The sequence below is a fragment of the Pelophylax lessonae genome, assembly GCF_965119305.1.
Source record: "Pelophylax lessonae genome assembly, chromosome: 11".
Lineage (NCBI taxonomy): Eukaryota > Metazoa > Chordata > Amphibia > Anura > Ranidae > Pelophylax > Pelophylax lessonae.
This window is the reverse complement of record NC_138778.1, coordinates 68,613,252-68,634,081: the sequence shown is the minus strand read 5'-3', so window position 1 is coordinate 68,634,081 and position 20,830 is coordinate 68,613,252. Positions and strand designations below refer to the sequence as shown.

Below are 20,830 nucleotides of genomic sequence, written 5' to 3'. Positions count from 1 at the left end.
TTCATTATTTTTTTTTTTTTATGACAGCCTTGCCACCATTATTGTGTGGGGCACCTGCCCTTTTAGCACTAAGGGACCATCAGGGTACCCTTCCTGCGCCTCCGTGTCACAGCGGGTGGCCACCTTTTAAGGGGGCTTTTTCCAATTATGCTCTCTATGCAGGGCTCGGAGGGCAACCCCCCCCCTTGTTTTTTTGCGGGGTCCAGTGGGTGGTCCATTCGTGGGCCCTTGGTCAGCGTCCCCTTTGCGGGATCGCAGTTGGCTGCCTCCCCGATTGTTATGTCTTCTGGGTGAGCTTAGTATATGGCGACCCTACTAAATCTGTGTCCACACACCCTGAGTGCTCAGATAGTGAGGTTAAATCCTCTGCTCCTATTGCTGTGCATAGAAGGCACTAGTGGATGCACTGTTTGTGTCAGTGCTTGACACTTACAATGGAGGTTGCGGGTGATGCTGCGTCAGAGGCGCCATTCCCTTTTCCTTTTACTTTGACAACATTGTCACAAAACAGTGTGGTTGTCCAAAACGCAGTGGTTCCTAAACGTTTTTTGCTTGCGGTGTCCTTATGAGGATTACCTGTGTTAAAGCTGGACGGTCCCACTGTAGAGGACTCGTCGGTTTCCAGGTTACATAAAGCTACCTTCATTCCGGTTGAGGAGTCCCCGGCCTTTGAAAATCCAGCTGATGGGGGAGGGGGTGGAGGCTCTGGCTCGGCATATGTTCGCTGTGGCTGCTTTGGCACTTAGTCAGGTATTTATTATTGCCCTGGTGTCGCAAGCTCTGACCGAGTGGGCTAAACTTCTACGTCGGGACCTGGAGGGGAAACTGCTTCCCCCTGTCTTGTGGAGCTGGAGGATCAGTTGGTTCAGGGGCTACAGTTTATCTGTGATGCCTCTTTGTATGCGGCTCCTTTGATTTTTAGGCTGTTTGTATCAGCAGTGGTCCTTTGGCGTATTATCTGGCTGAAACACTGGTCTGCGGACCAGACTTCTAATAAGGCCTTATCTGATCTCCCCCTTTTCAGGGATTGCTTGTTTGGAGTTTCCTTGGATGACCTCATTAAGGGTCTCACGGGGGGGGGGGTGGAGTACTCTACTTCCACAGGCTACCAAGGGCAAGGAGCCCCTGTTGTAGAGGTGGGCCGTACTCCTCAGTTCATAAGAGGATTTTTCATCCCTCAGGGTCTCAAGAAAAGGGATCAAAAGTCAGGGCCTCCACCAGTGGTTCCGAGAGGACCTGGTCTGGCAAGCCACGAGAAGGCTCTTCAAGACCTGTGGACAAGGCTGCTTCTGCATGAAGAGGTGCCCTCACCCGTATTTGGGGTGAGGGGACGTCTTCGCTGGTTTCCAGATCCATGGACCTCTCTGGTATAGGACACGTGGGTCCACTAAGTTATTCGGTCAGGCTACTAGATCGAGTTCAATCTTATCCCTTGGAAAGGTTCTTCCCTTCCAACCTGCACTTGTCCCCAGATCACTTACGGGTCTCTTTGGGGTAGTGTAAGACTTGTTCCTTCAATGGGTGATTGTTCCGATTCAAAACCGTTTTCAGGGGTTTTTACTCAAACCTCTTTACAATTGCCAGGAAGGAAGGCAAGGTACGTTCAAATCTGGACCTCAAGGCGCTAAACTGCTTGTGCGAGTGCAGAAGTTCCGTGTGGAGTCCATTCACACGGAAGTGGCCTCCCTACGTCAGGGGGATGTTTTCTGGTTTCTATCAACATCTAGGACTCCTACCTGCACATTATAATATATGCCAGTCACCAGCACTTCCTCTGTTTTGCCGTGGGCGAGAAGCATTAACTGTTTGTGGTGTGGACCTTTGGTCTCACCTCCATTCTTTGGGTCTTCACAAAAGTGTTGGCCCCGGTGCTGACATTGTTTGAGTCGCCAGAGGATCGCGGTACAGGGGTACCTGGATGATCTTCTTCTGTGGGCTGAGTCTCCGGCTGCTCTGATGGACAACTGGAGATTGTGCTGCATACTCTGAGGGAGTTTGGTTGGATTCTGAACCTTCAGGAGTCTGCTTTGGTTCTGTCCACCAAAATTGGACTATCTGGGTCTGACTCTTATTTTGGAATGAGCCAGTGTGTTTCTTCCTCTGGAAAAACTTCAGACATTGCAGGAGGAAATTCAGCTTCTGTTGTTTAGCAGACGGTCATCCCTTCAGGCTTGCATGTGGGTTCTGGGCCTGATGTGTCCACCCTCGAGGCGGTCTGTTTGCACAGTTCCACACAAGATGTCTGCTAAAGAGATTCTGGTGAAATGGGACAAGGATCACCGGTCTCTGGAGGTGGCTTCGTTCTCTTGCACTTCGACAGGGAAAATCCTTTTTCCCTCTGTACTGGACGGTTGTCACCACGGCTGCCAGCCTGTCCGGGGGGGAGGCGTTCTCAGCACAGATGTGCTCAGGGGGTCTGGACTTTGGCATGGTCCAGACTACAGATTAATGTTCTGGAAATCCAAGCGATCAGCCGTTGTCTGGTTCATTGGACAATTCGTCTTCAGGGACGTCCAGTACAAGTAAATTTGGACAATGCCACGGTCGTGGTCTATATCAATCACCAAGGGGGCACAAGTAGTGTTCTGGCAGCTATGTAAGTAGCTGGCATTCTAAGGTTGCCTGACCGGTTCATTCCAGCCCTCTCAAATTTCTGCCATGACTCCTGTGCAGGATCAAACAGAAGGGATTCCGTCCAGACTGACCTCACCGGTCTTGGTACGCCGATCTGGGTACAGCTGGTCATCGATGCTCCTTGGGGACTTCCTCTCATGGAGGATATGCTGTCCCAAAGACCGATCTTCCATCCTGCTTTACAGTCGTTGGCCTTGACAGCTTGGCTGTTGAACGCCAGGTGCTGAAGGATGGAGGTTTGTCTGAGTCAGTGATTCCTACACTGTTAAAAGCTAGGAAATCTTTTAGTAAGATCTACCATTGTACTTGGAAGATGTACATTGTGTGGTGTGAGTCACTTGGGGTTCATTCTCGCTCCTTCTCGGGGGGGCTTGGATCTTAACCTTCCTTCAACGGGGGGTTGAACAGAAATTTGCCTGGAGTACCATCAAGGGCCAGGTATCGATTTTGGCGGTCTTTTTTCCAACAACCTTTGGCCTCACACTCCCTGGTGCATACCTTTTTTCAGGGCGTCCGACTTTTTATTCCTTCAGTGCAGGCTCCGTTGCCGCCCTGGGATCTTAATGTGATGCTTTCCGCTCTACAGAAGCCTCCCTTTGAAAATATTCGGGAGGTTTCCCTGCTCGTGCTGCCCCAGAATGTCAGAGAAATGGCTGTGGTGAGACTGGCATTTCCGCCAGTACTTGTGATGGGCACATCAGGTGCATTCCCGCACACATGCGCACCGGCAGAAGATTGGCGAATGGGCATATGCAGGTTTGCCGTGGTGTGTGTTTGAACGTGCATGCGCAATGGTAAACGCATGATGTCATAGATTTGTTGGCCTATATAAGACCTCAAGTTGCTGGATTGTCATCAGCCTTCCTGTGTCCTGAGCATCTGCTAACCTACCTTGGATTTCCTGTTGTGACTCGGCTTGTTCCTCACCTGTCTGCTCTCCTCTCCCGGCTCCGACTCTTGGCTTGTCTCACCTACCTCGCTCCAGTTGGCTCAACAGTGAATGACCTCGGCTTGGGCTACAGGCTTGTTACCTATCTGCCTGCCCTCCGGTATATGACCTCTGCTTGTTTCACGGACTCTGCCATTGCCTTCTACCTGCCTTCCTGTTGTGACCTTGGCTTAAGTTCCTGTTTCCGCTTCCTGCCTGTGCCCTCGGACTGATTACCTGTGCTTGACCCTCAGCTTGCTTCTACACCTGTTTCCTGGCTGCACTAGTTATCGAGTCCATTTGAAGACTTCCAGAAGACTTCTGTTCAGCATCCTTCAGGTGACCACCAGTCTACTCCGCTGACCCTCTTGGCAACCAGTGCTTCTTTGGCACTCCTGTTCCATCCTCAGGGGTGTATCGTACTCAGCCGCAAGGGGAGCCCTCTGTGCATTTCGGCCTCGGATCAGGTACTTGACACAGAAGATGGCCTTTTTTGGTGACTATCACCTCTGCGCACAGGGTGTCAGAACTGGCAGTGGTATCCTGTCCATCTTTTTGGTGATTCACAAGGATAAGGTTGTGCTTCGCCATTCCGTCATTCTTTCCTAAGGTGGTCTCTGACTGTCATTTGAATGAAGACATTGTGTTGCCTTCCCTGTGTCCCAGGCCAAACATCTGAAGAATGTGGTCCGGGCAATTAGGGTGTACCTGGCAGCTATGGAGTCTTAGTGTCTCCTGGGCTTCCACCATCAAGCGTCAGTGGCGCAGGTTTGCAAGGCCGCCACCTGGTCGTCGGTGCACACTTTTAGTACATTTTTAAAAAGTGAATGGGTTGGCATCTGCGGATTCTTCTTTTTGCCGCAAGGTTTTGCTGGCTGCTGTTTAGAGGACCTGGTCCTCTTTGAGGGTATATTGCTTATTTCATATGAGCTCCAGTTGTTTATGGTTTAGCTCCATGTTACCTGGTTGGCTATGGTTAGCCTTGGAAATTTTTTTCTGCTTTTATCCAACCATTAATGTTTAACACTGCTTTGGGACGTCCCAATGGTTAGGAAGAATCAGGAGCTGTGTCCCCCAATGAACGAAAAAGAAAATGGTATTTTTGACTTTGCGTAAAATCCATTTCTCCGATGTTTATGGAAAGACACAGCACCCACCCCTCTGTGGTGTTGGCTTTCTTCTGACACTGCTTGTAACAAAACTGAGTGCCTATAGCTGAGAATAGGTGTATACCCCCGGGACAGCCCATAGGCGTAGTCAAGCTTTTTCCTGCCTAGTGTCCTACTCCTGTAGGGGGTAGTATAACCCAATGGTTAAGACGAATCAGGAGCTGTGTCTGTCAATGAACATCAGAGAAATAGATTTTATGGTAAGTCAAAAATCCCATTATCAGTTTTCTGTGTCCATTTTCATTAGTATGAGGACCCAAAATAGAATAATTCTCATACTGTTATTTTAGCCTCATTTTTTTTTTTTTTTTTAATAAAAAAATGCACTTACAATCTATGAAAATTGAATTTGCCTGTGTACATTCCAATAGATGCAGCCTCTGTGTACCTTTGTACCTCCAACAAAATACATTTTTCATACATTGTGGGTGCATCTTTTTATTTATTTTTATTAACCACTTGCCTACAGTGCACTTTCACCCACTTCCAGCCCAGGCCAATTTTCAGCTTTCAGCGCTCTCACATTTTGAATGACAATTGTGCGATCATGCTACACTGTACCCATATGAAATTTGTATCATTTTTTTCACACAAATAGAGCTTTTTTTTGGTGGTATTTAATCACCGCTGGGTTTTTTATTTCTTACAAAAAAAGACAGTAAATTTTGAAAATATTTTTTTTTTCTCCTTCATTGATGTGTGCTGATGAGGCGGCACTGATGGGCACTGATGGGCTGCACTGATGAGGTGGCACTGATGAGGAGGTACTAATATATTGCACTGATAGACGGCACTCAGCACTGACGGGTGGCACTGAGGCGGCACTGACGGGTGGCACTGATGAGTATTGATGGGCAGCACCATCAGAGCCCACAATCAGTGCCCATAGTGCTGCCAGTCAGTGCTCATCAGTGCCTAGATGAGCAGGCACTGATGGGCACTGACTGGCAGCATTATGGGCACTGATTGTGGGCACTGATGGTGGGCACTGCGGGCACTGATGTTGGGCACTGATTGGCACTTTATTTTGATTTTCTGTAATCAGGACACTGATTATCAGGTGCGCCGTTATATGATGGCGTCTCAGAACAATGGATACACCGCTCCGCCGTCATTTGACGGCAGGCGGGTAAGAAGTGGTTATAACATAACAGTAAGCACTATGAGAATTATTCTTTTTTGGGACCTATACGGGAGAAAAACCTAAGAGGAACCAGTATGACAACGGATTAACATTGAAGAATCCTATGCACCAATAATGAGAGATCCTTATTAACTTGAAATGATACATACAAAAGAACATAATAACCCTATGTAAAAGGGTAAAAGAGTGTTTTGACCTGATATATATTACTGCATCATGCTGCATGGTGAGTTGGTGTGGAAGGGGGGCCCCATAATATTACTAGCAGCAGCACTAAGATTATGCTGCATGGTGACTGGGAAGGTGAATGAATACAGAATGAGAACTATTCAGTGGGGAGTTATTTGATAAGAGGCATTTACCTTTGATCCAGGAGAATGGAGCTTTATAATACAGAGAGAACTCTCCACCATGCTTTCCAGAGGCCTTAACAAGAACAGGAAGTGAGAGTTGAAAGCTTACTCTCTAGTTCCTGCTGACCACTTTCTCCCACAGACCTGCTTTACTCTGAGTGCAGTTTCTGCTACTCATGCTGTTTGGTGAGTTTTCCCCAGGGCTGGATTTACATTTTTGGAGATGTAGGCACAGAAATCTGATTTCTCCTTCCCCACCCCACCTCAATAAAAAGAATGAAAAAAGAAATTGAAGAAAATTGTTTTTTTTTTTTTACATGTAAGTAAGTGATGGGAGATGCATTTTATATATATATATATATATATATATATATATATATATATATATATATATATATATACACACATACACAAAAATGCAGCTCTCATCATTTATATATTTATCTTCCAGGCCTGCCTAGTAATGGCACGTGGCAGCAGTGCAGCTACAGGAGTGGCAGGGATATAACACTTAATATCCCGATAACTCTTAATTGGCTACTGAAATTCTCTCCGCCCCATTACCCTTCAGCAGGTACAATGGACTGGGAAAGAAAAAAAAACGTATTATATATATATATATATATATATATATATATATAACAATTGTAAAGACAGGCACCCTGTTATGGAGTGCACTTATAGACAGATGCATACTGTGTTGAGTCTGCCACTGTTTGGTATATGTCAGTCAGAATTATATCTGTTTGTTTACAGCCAAGCTTAACATGGGCCCATCAGCCTTTTTGAGCAGTTGGAATAAATTAAAAGTGTAGTGAATGTTGAACCGAAGAGGCAGCTGCTGTGGGCCCCTGGATATGATTGGGTCATGGGCAGATCAGCCACTTTTGCTCTATAACTAGCCTTGTGTATGAAGAGCTAAGAATGGGTTAGCTGGGAGCTTGGAACAAAATAAGTTTGAGGGAAAAAAGAAGGAACAATTGTATATAAGCCTTGATGCTCAAACCCAAACAAAGCTATCTAGCCAGGGCAGTGAATAGAAAATATAACTAGTACAGGCAGCATATTTGTGGAAGCAAAAAGAAAAAAAAACAAACTTTAAACCATAAATATACTAACACAAAAAAGCAATGTTTCAGGTCACACGGATCCTTCCTCAGGCTGGGAGCATATGTATCAAACTTAATATTCCATGTGGACTCTGTGGTCACGAGGATAATGATGGATTCAGCAATAAGTGTACAAGGCTATAAACGATATTTAACTAATGCCAGTGTTCAAGTTTCTAAACAAACTATACGACGATGGAGAGTCAGGTAAGCCACATGATTGGAGGGTATAGTAATGAAAGATTTATTGACCATATAATTGGGTATTAAAATAATATGGACTCTGCTTTCCTATTAAAAAAACAGAACTGCTAAGCATGAACATCTTGTTGGAATAGTTGATGATGCTACCAATGGATCATCAGGTCAAAAGCGAATGCCCATCTACAACAAAGGCAAAATATGTTTTCTTTGGCAATACCAACATTATAGGTACAATCATACTACAAAAAACATTAATATAACTGCTGAATGAGACAAAACATGATAAGTGAATTGAGCTCTCCATTTGTGCACATTTGGATATAAACTTAAGGGTCTTTTCTATATCCTTCATAGTAAGAATTAAACAAATCTCATTGGAAATATCTGTGGAAATCAGGGCCGGATTCCCCACAAGGTCACAAAGGCCGTGGCTTTGGGGCAGCAGGGAGTAGAGGGGCCGCACAACTTGACAGTCTATTAAATAGATTCCACCAAATCTCCATCACCTCTGCAGTTATTAGAGATCTCAATTCCGCAGGTAGAGCACTGTCAGCGAGCAGGATTCCCACCTGACAGTGCTGCATGTAAGCATTAGCCAACAGTGGCCCCCCTCCACTCCCCGCTCCAACACTGCATGGAAACATTAGCCAACAGTGCCACCCCTCCACTCTCCGCGCTAACGCTGCATGGAAACATTAGCCAACAGTGCCACCCCTTCACTCCCTGATCTAACGCTGCACAGATATATCAACATAGCAAACAGTGCTTCCCCTCCACTCCCCGTTCTAACGATGCATGGAAACATCAGCCAACAGTGCCACCCCTCGACTCTCTGCACTAAAGCTGCATGGAAACATCAGCCAACAGTGCCACTCCTCCTCTCCCTGCTTTAACGCTGCACGGAAATATCAGCCAACAGTGCTGCTCCTCCATTTCCTGCTCTAACTCTACAATGAAACAGCAGACAGTGCTGCTCCTCCTCTCCCCGCTTCAACACTGCAAGGAAACAGCCCACAGTGCCACCCCTTCACTCAATTTCAACACTGCACAGAAACGTCAGCTGACAGTGCCACCCCTCTACTCCCCACTCCATTGCTGCATGGAAACATCAGCATCGTTAAAGCCCCCAATCGCCATGGAGGTAATAGAGATTCAGTGCGATCCACCCAAAAGACCGAAGCTGTCAGTATTTAAGTGGCTGCCCATAAAATAAATCCATGACTATCACCTGCAGTGATTAAAGGCCTCAATGCTGCATACATTGAATACAGCACCAAAGCAAGGAGCAGAGGGGTGGCATCTCAAAATTCCACCTACTGACAGCACCCAACTACCGCAGGTTTGGTGGGAAGGGGGGAGTGCTGAGGAACCTGGCTTTGGGGCATTGGGGCAGCAGAGAGATTAAACCAAACCCACCCCCCCCCCCCCCCCGGAATGAGTAAGGGGTAGTAGTAACCCCCTACTTCTTTACCAATTAACAGTGAAATGGTAAATAAACACACCTCACCATACTACAAAGTCCTTTATTAAAAAAAACAAAAAAAAAAAACACCCGAATGTAAACAAAAAAGTAATACATTTATATTTCTTATATACATATTTAGCCTGATTTATACAGACTTTTAGAATAATTTTGGACATGAAGCAAACTTTGTGTACACTGCACCATTAGAAAACTTAGATATTACAACACATTTTGCATCATTTCTCATATCAGTTTTTGAATAAGGGATACTCAGCTAGTATTAGTATTTATGCATTTTGTTAATGCTATTTGTATGCTCTTAAATACACTTCAATTTCGCTATGGTTTGTTTTATAGAAAGGAGTGACAGTGTTACCAGTTCTGCTAGAGGAAAGAAAAAGAAAAGAATATGACTATGAACAGGTAAAAGCAGTGAATGGCAGCAGCAATGGTTTTAAAAGTAAGTTTATTGCACAGAGAAGTGTAGCAGAATTCCCAGCCATTTTGCTGGATATGGGTCCGCCAGGGTTACCGCTAGCAACAGCAGCACAGTTAGGCATATTCTCCAAGTGTAAGCACTGAGACAAGAATCAGTCCAGTATCTTTGGGTTTTTAGGTATATTGAGAACTTGGATGGGAGAAGGGATGAGTGGGATACTCTTCTGGCTCAACTATGCACAATATTAGGGGGACAACTGAAAAAATGCCTGCCGACGCTGACTTGATGCTGGCTGAATGCCGGTCAATGCCAGTTGGCGCTAATGAACGCTGACTTGGGGTCTGTTAGCACTGAACTAACTCCTGTCACTTTCTTGTGGCACAAAGTCCTTGTAGAAGCTCCCTTAACATTTTCCTTTGAGGTAGCTTCTTGTACATCTGCTGCAACGCTTAACACTTCAGGGCCCACACCGGCGCCCTCTTTACACATACACTTCTCTTCAGGGCTTAGAGTCTGGCACCCCATTTCTCAGCCTCCTCCTGGTTAGCTGGCTCCTGGATCCCTCTGACCTTCTGGAGTGGTCTCCTATCCTAGTCAGAACCCTGGGCAGTTTACAGCACTCACTACACTGCTTTCCTGGAAACTTCTGCCCCAGCAGCTCCACTCGGTCCACAGCATACTGGATCCCTCTCTGCAGCTCAGCTCAACCTTCTGTCCTCTAGGCCGACCACCAAGGACACTTTTCCTGACGCTGACAGGAGGAGACACAGCCGTCACCCTCCTAATGGGACTTTGCTTCCTGCCAAAGACGCCATGTCATGTGCTTCCCTCAGACTTATATCACCTCCCAGGATGCACTGCGGCAGATACAAGCCCTGGTGTGCTATTGGCCAGGTTTCCTCCACTGTCCAATGAGAGTCCTCATTGGACACAGTGGGGAGACTCCCCAAGCTCCACAGGCACACCTGAGAATGCATGACAGCCTAGCTGAACAATCAAGGCCCCCCTGATAAGCAGACAAGGCCACCCATATACTTTTCCAAGCACCTACCTAGTAGGGTGCTACAGAAGAATAATGTACAAAATGGTCTGAGCGACAAACAAAGAAAAAAGTAGAGCCAACGGCGCTCAAACATCACATTTGTCAGTATATAAAGCATCCATTTATCATATACAAAACAATAATTGAATATAAAAAAAGAAAAAAAAAGGTATATCCAACATTTGATCACAGGCAGAGATCAAAACAATTCGATACAAGTTGTCTAGGAGTACTATTATATCCAACCTTCCTGCACCAGATTAAGATAGGAGAGTTATGAACAATCCACAAACTTGATTATTAACTTAATTGTTTGGTCAGTATGGTGTTTTTCGAGCCCACCCATATATTCCAAACTTTGTGGAACCTACAGGGGGCATCCTCTAGCCTCATATGTTAATTTATATAATGGGATGGCCTGATTGACAAGAGTAAGCCAAAAAGCTACATTGGGGGGGGGGGGGGGCGTGGACTTCCAGTGTATGGTAATGGCTTTCTTAGCATAGAACAATATCAATCGTATAAGTAGCTGCGTGTTCTTGGGGAGAGATTCAGGAGTCCACCTTAATGCAGATAATGCACTCTGTGATGAAGCGCAATATTCAACTACAGCGGAGGACACTGATGTTTATAATAGTGCAACTACTGTCAGCAGAAACGATAATACCTGTATGTTTACTTCATGCATGACAGCAGAAATGAGGACAGTACTTTCATCAGCCAGAATGATCACATTGTAACGCAAGAGCAAGGTGCACTTTTAATACAAGCTCTTCAGCAGACACATGGCTTAATTTTTTCTCCTGTTGAAGACATAACATCACTGATAAACACTCTGAATAGAAGCAACATTGTCCCTGCCTCTAAGTTCCTGTTAAACAAGCCTTTAAAAAAACAAAACATTGAAACACACTATTTCTGTCCCGACTGCTCTACCTACATTGGTGTTCCGATGTCGTCTCTCTCCTGATTGAAGACCTCAACAGGAACCTCCTACTGTTTGACCCCTAAAGCCCCACCTGTTCCCTACACTCCACCAATCCAGTAAGTGTCCTTATACTAGTTGCTTTAAACCCCTATTAAATTACTGCTCCAAACCCCCTTTTAACCCTGTCATGTCGGCCCTTCGTCTAGGTTTTCTTTTTCCTTTACTCCGGCCCTTGCTGATTTAGGCTCCGTTTCCACTATCGCGGCTACGAAGTCATGCTACTTCTAGCGCAACTTTGTAGTGTAAGTTGTTTGCGGCTTTCAGTGCGACTTGTCCCTCATTCAGAGATGTTAGTAACTAAGTCTAACTACTTCACTACTGTACTTAAGTACCGAAAGGTGGTATCTGTACTTTCCTGGAGTAGAATTTTTTTCTCCTACTTCCACTTTTACTTCACTACATTTTTTCGATGATTTCAATACTTCTACTCTGATATATTTTTTTTGTGCTGCGTAGTTACTCGTTACAATTATAAAAAATGACCACTGCCAGAACAGTAGATGGCAGCTTTCATGAAGTTAAAAAAAAATGTGTATAATGTCATGTGTAAATCAGCGCATACTAAAATAAATGCTACTGTATGTATAAATAAAATGGTCTACATATCTGCTGTTAAGGGGAAAGAGAACCTCCCAACCAAGGAGAGTTACATAGTTACATAGTAGGTGAGGTTGAATAAAGACAATAGTCCATCCAGTTCAACCTGTGTAGGTGTGTGTGACTGTAATCATCTAACATAGCCCTTAATCTCCTGATCCTTGAGATGTAAGTCTAAGAGTCTTTTGAAAGTCACCATACTACCCGCAGAAACCACCTCTTGTGGTAGACAATTCCACAATCTTGTAGCCCTAACAGTAAAGAACCCCCCACGTTGCCTGAGGTTAAAACGCTTCTCCTCTAATCGCATTGTATGTCCTCGAGTCCTCATGCAATTCCTTCGAATGAACAGCTTTTTTTCTAAGCTGAGATCCCCATTAAGATATTTATAAATTGCTATCATGTCCCCTCTCAGACATCTCTTCTCCAGGGAAAATAAATCGAGCGATTGCAGCCGCTCTTCATAGGTAAGGTCCTCCAATCCCCTAATTAGTTTAGTTGCCCTTCTCTGGACTCTCTCCAGCTCCAACACATCCCTCCTGAGGACTGGCGACCAGAACTGGACAGAATACTCCAGATGCGGTCGGACCAGAGTTTTATAAAGTGGAAGGATTATAGTCTTATCTCTGGAATACATCCCTTTCTTTATGCATGCTAATATTCTGTTGGCTTTGGAAGCTGCCGCTTGGCATTGCATGCTGTTGCCTAATCTATCATCAACCAAGACTCCCAGATCTTTCTCCATTTTTGAGTCCCCCAAGGGTTCCCCTCCTAACATGTATTGTGTTTTTATGTTTTTGGTCCCCAAGTGCAAAACCTTACACTTCTCCACATTAAACCTCATTTGCCATGTCGTTGCCCACTCCGTAATTTTGTCCAGGTCATTCTGTAGGATATCTGCTTCATGCTGTGCAGTTATTGCCCTGGCCAATTTTGTGTCATCTGCAAAAATTGATAACGAACTACTGATCCCGTCCTCAATGCTGTTTATGAATAAATTGAACAAGGTTGGTCCCAGGACTGAGCCCTGGGGCACCCCGCTTACTACCTCAGCCCAGTCTGAGTATGCGCTGTTTATTACCACCCTTTGGACACGGCCTTTTAGCCAGTTCCGTATCCAAGAGCAAACCCTGCTGTCGATACCTGCAGACCTTATTTTATAAATTAAGCGCTTGTGGGAAACTGTATCAAACGCCTTAGCGAAATCCAAGTACACCACATCCACTGGTCTCCCCCTATCTAGCTCACAGCTCACTTCCTCGTAGAATGCTAAGAGATTGGTTTGACAAGAACGCCCATTTGTAAACCCGTGTTGGTTACTACTGATGATGTTGTTGTCTTTAGCATACTCTACGATATAGTCCCTTATCATCCCCTCCAAGAGTTTACATATTATTGATGTCAGACTGACAGGCCTATAATTTCCCGGGATATGTCTCTGGCCCTTTTTGAATATCGGAATCACGTTAGCCTTCCTCCAATCCCCTGGTACATCTCCTGTCCTAATACTGTCAGCAAAGATCAGGAACAGTGGTCTAGATATAACCATACTGAGTTCCTTGAGCACGCTCGGATGTACGCCATCCGGGCCTGGTGATTTGTTTGTGTTAAGTTTATCCAGTCTTTCCCTGATTTCCCCCTCTGTTAGCCATAGTGGCAAGTCCTGTGTATTACTACTAACCATACAGTCATGGTCAGTGTACCCCTCCTTTTCCTGTGTAAAGACTGACGAGAAAAAAGCATTCAGCACGGTTGCTTTTTCAGTGTCCTCTGTAACCATCCTCCCATCATCGTTAATTATGTGTGCAATATGCTCTGCCCTAGTTTTTTTGCTGTTGATATATTTAAAGAATTTCTTTGGGTTTTTTTTACTATCCTCCGCTATTTGTCTCTCAAAGTTGATTTTAGCCATCTTGATTTCGTGTTTACACTTCTTATTTTCCTCCTTGTATTGCTGGAAGGCCGATACTGTGCCCTCTGATTTATATTTCTTGAAGGCCAATTTTTTTCCCCTAATAAGTTTTTTAACGCTACGGTTTAGCCAGCCAGGTTTGGCTTTGTCTCTTCTAAATTTATTCCCCATAGGAATGCACTGCAAGATGCCTTTGCTTAATATGTTCCTAAAGCATTCCCATTTTTCCTCAGTGGTCAGGGATCCCAGGGTTTGGTCCCAGTTTACCCTTTCCATCAATGAGTACAATTTTGGAAAGTCTGCCCTTCTGAAGTTTAGGGTTCTTATGTTCCCCACTTGCCTTTTTATATTGTTATTTATACTAAATGTGATCATCCTGTGATCGCTAGAGCCCAGGTTGTCCTGGACTCCTACCTCCGAGATTATGTCTGGGTCATTAGTGATCAATAGATCCAGGATTGCATTCTCTCTAGTAGGGGAATCCACCAACTGTGACATGTAGTTATCCTGTAAGGTTTCCGTGAATAGACGGGCCTTATGCGAGTGTGCAGTCCCCTCTTCCCAGTCAATGTCAGGATAATTGAAGTCCCCCAATATGATGACTGATCCCAGTTTTGCCGCTTTACCTATTAGTGCTAAAAATTCCAGCTCTACCTCCTCACCTTGGTTAGGTGGCCTATAGCAAACCCCCACAACTACTTTTCCCTTATCTTCTTCCCTATCAAGTTCAACCCACACAGATTCTAAATCCATGCTCATCCCATCCGTAATGTCACTCCTTTCTAGCACCTTTATATTGTTCTTGACATAGAGACATACCCCTCCCCCTCTTTTTCCTACCCTATCCTTCCGGTACACCGAATACCCTTGGATATTTGCCAGCCAGTCATGTGAGGGGTCGAACCAAGTTTCTGTTATTCCCACAAGGTCTATGTCCTCCTCATGTACTAACATGTCCAACTCATCCATCTTATTAGCTAGGCTCCTGGCATTAGCATATACCCCTCTTAGTTTTACGGAAGTTAAACGTGATTGGCGGTTATGTTTATTTTTGTTTGGTCTGCTGTTTTCCCGCACAGACCCGCCAATTGATGTTGTTGACCTACTGTCGCTGCTGACCCTACAACTGTCTTCAGTCCTCTGCTCCCTCCTGACTGATTCTACTTCTGAGCCCTCCCCCCCGTCTCCTAGTTTAAAAGCCCCTCCAACTCGGTGGCCATCTTTCTCCCCAAAAGAGCTGTACCGTCCCCATTAAGGTGCAGCCCATCCTTACTAAAGAGCCGGTAGCCGACTGAGAAGTCAGCCCAGTTCTCCAGGAACCCAAACCCCTCCTTCCTACACCAATTCCTCAGCCACTTGTTAAGTTCCCTAATCTCCTTCTGCCTCTCCTGTGTGGCTCGAGGTACAGGCAGTATTTCAGAGAAAACCACCTTGGAGGTCCTTTTCCTCAATCTATTACCTAAGTCCCTGAAATCATTCTTAAGGATCCTCCACCTACCTTTAACTTTGTCATTAGTGCCCACATGCACCATGACCGCTGGGTCATCCCCAGCCCCTCACAACAATCTGTCTGCCAGATCTGCGATGTGCCGAACTCGGGCGCCCGGTAAACAACAAACTGTTCGGTTCACGAGATCTTTTTTACAGATTGCCCTCTCTGTCCTCTTGATAATTGAGTCCCCCACTACCACAACCTTTCTAACCTTTCCTGAGTTACGGCCCCCCTTCTTCCTGGAGCCGTCCCTCCCCTGGCAGCTGGGGGAGGGTGCATGCTCCAGCTCTGCCACCCCTGAGTTGATATCCCCCTCAACCTGCAACTCGGCAAACATGTTAGGGTGTACCAACTCAGGACTGGCCTCCCTGACACTCCTCCCCCTAACATTCCTAACAGTCACCCAGCTGCGTACCTCTGCTGCTTGCGTCTCCTTTATTCCTCCCTCCTCTATGCTGACCCCTGCCAGCGCCTGATGGGTAATGTCCAAGCTCCTTTCCAGGTTGTAGATGCCACGCAGTCTTGTCACTGTGCTCTCTAGATCCACGATGTGGGCTTCCAGAGCAACAAGTCGCTCACATCTTGCACAGCAGTATTCGTCCTCGATTGTTTCATCAAGGAACGCATACATGCCGCAAGAAGTGCACTGAGTGGCATCCCCAATCCTGTCGGACATTATTACCCACTACTCTATGGGGATAATATTAACGGCCTGCTCTTCCTTACCTACACTACCTCTAACTTCCCTGGTACTAAACCTGGGGTACCCACCAGTCGCTAATACCCTCACCAGTCACTAGATACTCACCAGTCGCAAGGATACTCACCAGTCGCAAGGATACTCACCAGTCGCAAAGATACTCACCAGTCGCAAGGATACTCACCAGTCGCAAGGATACTCACCAGTCGCAAGATACTCACCAGTCGCAAAGATACTCACCAGTCGCAAGATACTTACCAGTCGCAAAGATACTCACCAGTCGCAAGATACTCACCAGTCGCAAAGATGCTTACCAGTCGCAAAGATGCTTACCAGTCGCAAAGATACTTACCAGTCGCAAAGATGCTCACCAGTCGAGTCACAAGCGTACATAGACCTTTTTTCTGGTAGGAGGCTGATTTTGCTTTTTTCACTGGAAGTTGAGAGCACAGGTTTTGCAGTTTTGTTTCACTGGAAGAGTCTATTTGGATATTATTTTGCACTTACCTTCATCCGCCGGGTAAGGGGGAAATCCACAAGGTGGTGGGAGTCTGCACCTATTATTTGGAATAGCACCTGTTTGATTCCTGCACCTTTGAAAATATATTCATCTTGTTTTGTCACATATATATGGTATTATGGCATTATATATATATGGACTTTTTATTGACTTTGATTTCATATACTCTTCCTTTATTTCATTATTGGAATATATTGTTGTATATCACATTGGTTTATATATGATTTTGCGCACCAATAAGCTGTGGAGAAAAAAAAAACATGCAGGGAAGAATAGGAGGAATGCTTTAAAGGGTTAAAGGAGGGACATACTTTATCTGTTTTTGTTTACAAAAAGTTACAGCCAAAGGAATTGTGATTGTCCTTTAGGTTAATCAATTGAAATAATAAAAAACAATATGATGTTCAAACTTTTGACTTCTTTCTTTAATAACTACATAACACAGTACTTGTACTTTTACTTTCAGTACTTGAGTAGCAAATTTTTTTTAAAAACTACTGGTACTTTTACTTCCAGTACTTGAGTAGTAAAATTTAAAAAAAAACTACTTGCAATACTTAAGTACAAAAAATGTTGAATACTTCAGTACTTCTACTCAAGTCACTTTTTGATAGAGCACTTCCACTTCTACTCAAGTCATTTTTTGATCGAGCACTTGTACTTTTACTCAAGTATGGGTTTCGAGTACTTTATACAAGTGTGCCCTCATTATAGAAGGAAGTGCCACTGAAGTCGGCCCTAAAGTAGTGCACAAACTATTTTTCAAGTCGCTGCGACTCAAGTCGCAGCAGTTAGAACGGGGCAAATTGAAATAAATGGCTTTTGACTTGCTGTGTGACTTGACATGTGTCAAGTCGCACAACAAGTCGCAATAGTGGAAACGGAGCCTTAGACATGTGCAGCTGCAGTTTTTGTGGTTCCATGTAAAGCCTATTTTATGTACATGCCGATTAACCACTTAAGGCCCGGAAGATTTTACCCCCTTCCTGACCAGGGCCTATTGGCGATTCGGCACTGCGTGACTTTAACGGACAATTGCGCGGTCGTGCGACGCTGTACCTAAACGAATTTGACGTCCTTTTTTTCCCAGAAACAGAGCTTTCTTTTGGTGGTATTTGATCACCTGGGCGATTTTTTGATCATGTGCTATAAACAAAAAAAGAGCGTCAATTTTGCAAAAATAACAATATTTTTCACATTTTTTATATGAAATTCCCCCAAAAAAAAAGTAAAAATCAAAATTTTTTTAACATTTTAGGCCAATTTGTTTTATGCTACATATGTTTGGTAAAAAAAAAATCGCAAAAAGCGTATTTTGTTTGGTTTGCGCAAAAGTTATTGCGTTTACTAACTAAGGGAAAGATTTTTGTCATTTTTGTTGTTTTTTTTTAACGAGTAATGGCGGCGATCTGCGATTTTCTTTGTGGGACTGCGCCATTGCGGCGGACAGATCGGCCCCTTGACTGACATTTTGACACTTTTGGGGTTACCAGTGACATTGCTTCAGTAATCAGTGCTATACATATGCACTGTTACTGTAAAAATGACACTGGCAGTGAAGGGGTTAATTTTTTTTTGAGCGGGAGGGGTTAAGTGTGTCCCTAGGGGCGTGCTTCTAACTGTGATTGGATGTGGCTTGACGTGTAAGAACAGAGATCAACGGTCCTACATAGCAGAACCGTATGATCTCAATTCTTACACAGGGGAGAATGACAGGCGGCTGTGTTTACATTTGCCGCCTGCTTTCTCCCTCTGTAACGGACAATCGCGAGTGCCCGGCTGACATCGGGTCCTCCGGGCACACGCGCGGGGGGGGGGTCCGTGAGCGAGTGGGAGCGCGCATCCGGCGGCGCGCGCTTGCTCCCTAGAGCCTCACAGGCTAGCGATGTAGACCTAAGACGCTTTGCCTGTGAGGGGCTGACTGCCGACGTAAATCGTAGTTAGGCAGTCGGCAAGTGGTTAAGACACAACTGCAGACCATGTTAGAGAACACTGATTTGCACAATATTATCTGTGCAACCCGTAAAACCAATAGCAGTGGTTTTATAATGAATATAACAGACAGTTAAATACCGCTCTATTACAGAAAAAATTCAAGATCGTTTTCTAACACTTTCATTCAACTGTGATGGTGTCCCAGTTTTCAAGTCATCTAAGTCCAGTATGTGGCCTACTTTGTGTGTCATTAATGAAGTACCCCTGTCAGTTCGTAAAAGTAATGTTTTAATGGTGAAAGAGTAGGGCATGGGTTGGCGGACCTTGAGTGAGATCAGTCACTGTACTCAATATCGAAATATACAGCTATCAAATATACATTTATTAACCATTTCATGATACACATAAGGATGTACAATGAAGATATCAGTAATAAATGTAGACATAAATTAAAGGAGAACAAGACATAAAATCACTAAATTCATATATACATATCAAGGTAATAACCATATCATAAATAATGTATATCATAAAAGGTTTTGTCAGTCTCCAAATAATGATAAATCTTCAAAGTGTAAGCTTGACGCGTTTCGTGGCTCATAGGCCACTCATCATAATGTTTTAATGGCTTCCCTGTGGTTTGGTCTGTCTGATAAGCCACCAATGAGTGTTATCCTCACACCATTTGTCAATGAAAATAAAACCTTATCAAGAGATGGCTTTATTTGGAAATATAACGATGATACCATGTAAATGAAGGTGTTTGTACTATTGTTCCTATTTGATGCTGTTGCCCACCCCTTAGTCCAAAAATGTAACCAATTTACTGGTGCTTATGGTTGAGGTTTCTGTTTGCAAGAAGGCAAAGTTGTCCAAAGAGGAAGAGGTACTACACGGGTCTAAAAATTTGAGTGGCCACATCTAAGACAGGCACAGGAAACCCTTCATTATGCAGAGATGGCTACACATCAAGGCAAACCAGTATTTGGTGTAAAAGGCATCTCACTCTTGTTTGACTTGCCCTATTTCAATATTATTGGCTGTGTGGTACCAGAGTACATGCATTGTGTACTTTTAGGAGTTGTAAGGCAACTAGCAACACTCTGGTTCGATACCAAGTCCCCTTCCAAAGACTTCTACTTGGGGATGCAGCGTAATGAAATAAATCGTTAGATACAACCTCCATGCAATTTTGCACGTGTATTACGATCTTTAGATGTGCGCAAGTTTTGGAAGACGCATGAGTGGCATGCATAGTTGTTATACTATAGTGTACCTGTTTTGTGGGGACTAATGTATGAACAATATTTTGTGCATTGGCGCAGGCTTGTTTGGGGAATTGGACTGTTTTCCAGTGAGTGTGTAAGTACTCTGGATTTAGCCAGTGCACAACAAATGTTGGAAAAGTTTGTTTCTGACATGGAAACACTCTATGGGCTTGAGCATGTTTCTTTCAACATACACTCTTGTGTTCATATTACTCAGGCATTGACAAATCGGGACCCACTATGGGCACAGTCTGCATTTCAGTTTGAAGCATTCAATGGTGTACTGTTACGATTGATAAAAAGCTCAAATGCTGTTGTCCTGCAGATATGCAATTCCTATCTGAAAATCAGATGTATGCCTCTTTATGAGAAAGAAATCATGCATAGTGCTATCATGCCCATTAAAAGATTGTATACAACCATGAAAGACAACAGCAAAGAAGAAGTGTGTTATTTGAAAGATTCAGTCCAGGCTCTTGGTCCTTGCAAGATACGTCCAGTCACATTTTATTGCTTTGCACAGTGTTATAGAAGTTGTTAAACAAAATATGATCGCAAGATACTACAATCGCGAGGCAGTAAACAAAGACGTTTTCCATGCAAGCTCAAACAAGCGAAAAATATTGCGGGTAGTTACACAGTAATTTTAAATAATGGAGATTTCTTTACTGTTGAATCTTATCTTGTGCTGGATAATTCCAGTACTTGTTTTGCAATTGGCAGGTTTTTGTCAGTTGCTCGTGACCGTACTGCTATTAGCAGGGACAAAGAAGTCAAACTGGGGCATTTAATTCTCATGAATATAGTTCATGGTCATCCTGTGGCAATACCAGCTTCATCCCTCAAGAATAAATATGTGTTTATTAAAACAACAAATGTGCAATACGCTGTAGTGGGCTTGCCAACTAATCCATATGACCTAAATGGATGA

General features: G+C 44.3%; 1 pseudogene across 1 annotated transcript; it reads left to right on the top strand.

Annotated features, from left to right (window-relative positions):
• The first annotated feature begins 7,532 nt into the window (after positions 1-7,532).
• Positions 7,533-20,830, top strand: LOC309567369 (annotated as a pseudogene). Its single transcript has 4 exons — positions 7,533-7,544; positions 9,364-9,466; positions 18,641-18,925; positions 19,259-20,830. The product of its transcript is annotated as an uncharacterized misc_RNA (transcript).